We start from the raw sequence: 5,001 nt of genomic DNA on the forward strand, positions 1-5,001 counted from the left end.
CCTAGATATAAGTAAACTTTGACTGTTGCTCCTATAGTTTGTGATCTATAGATGACATCTTTCTATTCATGTTCTTAGTTACCAGCTCAATGTGCTTCAACTTCTTGCATACTCTATACATAGCATGCCTAGTTATGTTAACCTCCAAAGCATTTTGAGTAGCCTTTTAAATGCTTCCCGATGCAGTAGGACATTTGGCAAACTAAAAGGCTTTGGTAGCCTCTGTCTAGGCACTATAGTAGAGATGAAGATATGTGAGTGATCTGAGCATACCTGAGTAAGGTAAAAAACTTCCAAATTACCATAATTGGTGAACCATTGAGCATTGCCAAAAGCCCAATCAATTAGGCTATAGATTCTATCCTTAGGGTCTCTATTATTACTCCATGAAAACTGACATTCCTTCTTTCCAATTTGGCCCATGCCAACTTCATATATGCATTCCTGGAAATTATGTGTTTTTGCTTACTGTACAGTGGCCCCCTTAACTCTATTATAGATTAATAGAAAAGTATTGAACTCCCCCAGTATCACCCAGGGTTCTGTCATATTGTTGTTGATCATTTTCAATTGCTCCCAAATTTGTGTTCTACCCTCAATAGTGTTATAAACATATATGTTAGTGGTATAACAAGCTAACTAGGTCATTTATCTTTCATATAGCAGTGTACTACTTGAGGATATGATAATAGTATACTGATCACAACATGTTGTGGCTTCCAACATATCCATATTCTGCCATTGCTATTTGAATTATAATATGTATCTACCTGCCATTCAGCCCCTAGTTTCCTCTTTACTCTCTCAGCATTATTAGCTTTAACGTTAGTCTCGAGGCAGCCTAACAGAACCACCTTATTATTAAGCATAAAGGATTTGAATTCTTTCTACTTGGAGGGCTTATTCAGCCCTCTAATATTCCATGATCCAAATATCTTGGAGGGTTCTTATTTCCTGGACTAGGAAACTTTGCCACATTGCTAGTGGCTTTCTCTGTATCTATCCTTAAGCTACTGAATTAGTTCTGTCTTAGCATCATTTCCATTACAATGCTTGCATATATCTTATCTTGATTCTCTAGAGACTTCATTAGTTGTTTCCCTCTATCAATATTATCTGCTTTCTCCATAGGTATAGCTTTATGTTGTTGAGCAGTTGTGATTAGAGTAACATCATCTTTTAAGCTAATATGTTGCTCAACTGTTGAGTCCATCATCTGTATAGTCCCCACACCCTTGTTTGGGTAGGGGTCTGATTTGGCTCTCCACTCCTTCTTCTGGTGTTTCCTCTCCTTGTTCACTTGCTGCTGCTATGAGATATCAATATCATCTGATGCGTTCTTGCAGCTACCTATGGCATATCCCACCTGAAGACAATCCTGACAAAACAGGGGTTTCCATTCATATTTCATAGGCTGCATTCAACATTTCCCATTAGGAATCTCTAATGGAATTGTGTCTGTTTATGGTTGGGATATGTCCATTTCTATTAGCATTCTAGAATAAGCAATTCTGTTCTCCTATGATGTAAGATTATCAGTGCAAACCATTCACCATAGACAACTGGCTATTCTCCCTAAATTTCTAGTAGTCCAGAATAAGATAAGTAAGTTCGAAAACATTATCCACATAGGGATGATTTGGCTAGGCTCATTACTCATCTGGAAATCTGGATCCCATTGCTTGAGCACTAGAGGTCTATAAATGAATGTATAAGGTTTATTTTGCAGTATTGTGTTCTTGTCATTCTCACTATCAAACTTGAATATGAAGTACCCGCCATTATGAAGAAATACCTAAGGGGTAGTGACAGAGTTTCATACGCCATACACACGTTTCAACATCTCCTTAAATGTAGGGTTTCCTCCAACCACATACCCAATTAAGGTTAAACTCCATTTCTGGTTCTATGCTGCAATCTCTTGGGGAATCAATTTGACTACCTTGACACCGTTCTTAGTACTAGCGTGTAATAGTCGTGTTTGTAATGACCAGACCGGTCGTTTTGCAGCTTTTGTACTTTGCTCGCCAGTGTTCGGGTATGACTAGTCCCGTGTGATGTATTATGACTTATGTAAATCGTCGGTTTTGATTTTCAGGGTAATCAGAATGAATTTGGAAGAATAATTCTCAGTTTGAAGCTTAAAATTTGAAAGATTGACCAAGTTTTGACTTGTTAGTATATGATCTCGGATTGGAATTTTTATGATTTGGTTAGCTCCGTTAGGTGATTTGGGACTTAGGAGCATGATCTGAATATATTTTGGAGGTTCGCAGAAGTTTTAGGCTTGAATTGGCAAAAATAGGATTTTTGGCATTTTTCGGTTGATAGGTGAGATTTTGATATAGGGGTCAAAATGGAATTCTGGAAGTTGGAGTAGGTCCGTTGTGCCATTTGTGACGTGTGTGCAAAATTTCAAGTCATTCGGACGAGGTTTGATAGGCGTTTTGATCGAATTCGGAATTCAGAAGTTTTTGGAATTCTTAGGCTTGAATCCGATGTGATCTTAGTGTTTAGATGTTCTTTTGAGCGTCCTGAAGGTTGGAACAAGTTTGAATGATGATATGGGATATGTTGGCAAGTTTGGTTGAGGTCTTGAGGGACTCAGGTGAGTTTTGTGTGGTTAAACGGATCAAATTCTTGTTTTGAAAGTTCTAGATTTCTTTAGATCAGTGTTACAGAGTTTTGCTCTTCGCATTCGCGAAGATATGTTGAGTGAGGTAGGCCAGTTACCCTTCGCGTTCATGATGTTGGTCCTGCGTTCGCAAAGGTTGAGTCTGATTGTGCATTGAAAACATGTGGCATGGTTCGCGTTCGCGTAGAAGGGTGAAGCAGACTTGGGCACCAGGCCCTAAAGCATCACGTTCGCGACTAAAGAAACGCGTTCGCGTACGCTGAGCTGAGTAAGGCATCGCATTGGTGAGGGTAGTGTTCGAGTTCGCGTAAGAGGAAATTTGAGCTGTGAATTATTTGTACTTCGCGAATGTGAGGCTTTGACCGCGTTCGCGAAGAAGGAATTTTTGGCCTGGGCACAATGTTTAAATAGCCATGTTCGCGATTTTTGGACTATCTTTCACCATTTTTGAGTGATTTTGGAGCTTTTTGAGAAGAATTGAAGAGGGAATCAAAGGGAAACACTTGGAGGTAAGATTTTTGAACTCAATACTCGATCATATATTGACTCTTACTTGTGTAAACATGAAATATGTGGAAATTAAAGCCTAAAATTGGGAAATTAGGGCTTGAAATTGGAGAGTGTAAATTGGGGATTTGAGGGGCCATTTGATGTCCGATTTTGATGTTCTTGGTATGTATGGACTCGTGGGGGGATAAGAATTCTATTGATATGATTTTTATCGGATTTCGAGGCGTGAGGTAGGGGATCGGGTTTGGCCAATTTCGGAATTTTTGATATAAATTGGTTATTTTCGAGTGGGCTTTGTTCCCTTAGATATTTTGATGGTATAAATCTGCTTTTGGCTAGATTTGGAGAATTTGGAGGCCGAGTTGATAGGCAAAGGCATCGCGCGCTAGAGTTTGGACCGGATTGAGGTAAGTAATGATTGTAAATGTTTGTCCTAAGGGTATGAAACCCCGGATTTCACATCGTTGTGCTACTTTGAGGTGACGCACACGCTAGATGATGAGCGTGGGGTTGTGCCCCATTGGGGATTGTGACTTAGTCCGCCCCGTATGATTGTTAAACTGCGTATTTGATTGAATACTGTTTGTTATCATTGTGTCTTGGAAAGTATTATCATGTTTTGGGCTGAATTCCATATTTGGGCCTCGTGCCAACTGTTTTGCACCCTTAGGGGAGTTTTACTACTATTCCTCACTGTTTTGACTTCATATTTGTACTCAGTCATGATGTATTCTATTGTTTTCATAACTCAACCATATTTACTCCGATTTCATATTTTATATGATATTTTGGGCTGAGCATCATGTTTTACTGTTGCCCAAGTGGCACGAGAGATTTCTAACTGAGTGAGGCCAAGGTCCTGTGTTATGAGGATATTATGGGATCGGGCTGCGCGCCGCAATAGTTTGGTACCGTTTTATGATTATAAGGCCGAGGGCCTGATTTGTTATGCCACGAGGTGGCTTCATATGAGGCCGAGAGCCTGTTTGATTATGCCGCGAGATGGCTTGATATTGCGCTTGGGCCATAAGGAGCCTCTCTCGGAGTCTGTACACCCCAGTCTGCCGGGATACCCAGTGTGAGTGATATGATATAGCCCGAGGGGCTGTTGTTATTTCATATTGTTGCCCGAGGGGCTATTGTTGATCCATGTTTTGCTAGAAGGACGATTCTTTATTCATGTTATGCCTGAGGGGCTGATTACGAGGGATTGTAAGGTAGCCCAAGGGGCTGGTTCTGTTGCAACTATACCCGTGGGGCGGTTTATGGTACATGTTTTGCCCGGGGAGCTGTTTACATTTCTATCATTTATAATCACTGTTTTATCACTCGTTTGAAAACATTGAAAGTTGTTTAAAAAAGGTTTTTACCAAAACTGAGCATGATTTTTGAAGTAACTGATTTTGTCCACTGCTTTGGAAATGATATACATTTGTTGTAGTGTTATGACGTGGTTTACGTGTTTTCTTATTGTTCAGCTTTCATTTTCTTTTATTACTTATTGAGTTGGCGTACTCACATTACTCCCTGCACCTTGTGTGCAGATTCAGGTAGTTTTGAACCTGGTAGCGGGTGTTGATTGCTCAGTGGCAGAGTCATTAGAGTTAGCAAGGTAGCTGTCCGACGTTCGCAGCCCCTACTCTTCTCCCTCTTGTATCCCTTAGATTGTTTTTAGTATATTTTCAGACCTTAATAGATGCTCGTGACTTGTGACACCCCGATGTCGGGCTTGTGTATTTATTCCGTACCGTTCATTTAGACTTACATTATGAGATATTTGATTAATTAAAGAATAAAACAATGACTTTTATTGAATGATGGTTAATTCAGGAATTGTGTCGGCTGACCTAGTTTTA

Source organism: Nicotiana tabacum, chromosome 1, assembly GCF_000715075.1.
Source record: "Nicotiana tabacum cultivar K326 chromosome 1, ASM71507v2, whole genome shotgun sequence".
Lineage (NCBI taxonomy): Eukaryota > Viridiplantae > Streptophyta > Magnoliopsida > Solanales > Solanaceae > Nicotiana > Nicotiana tabacum.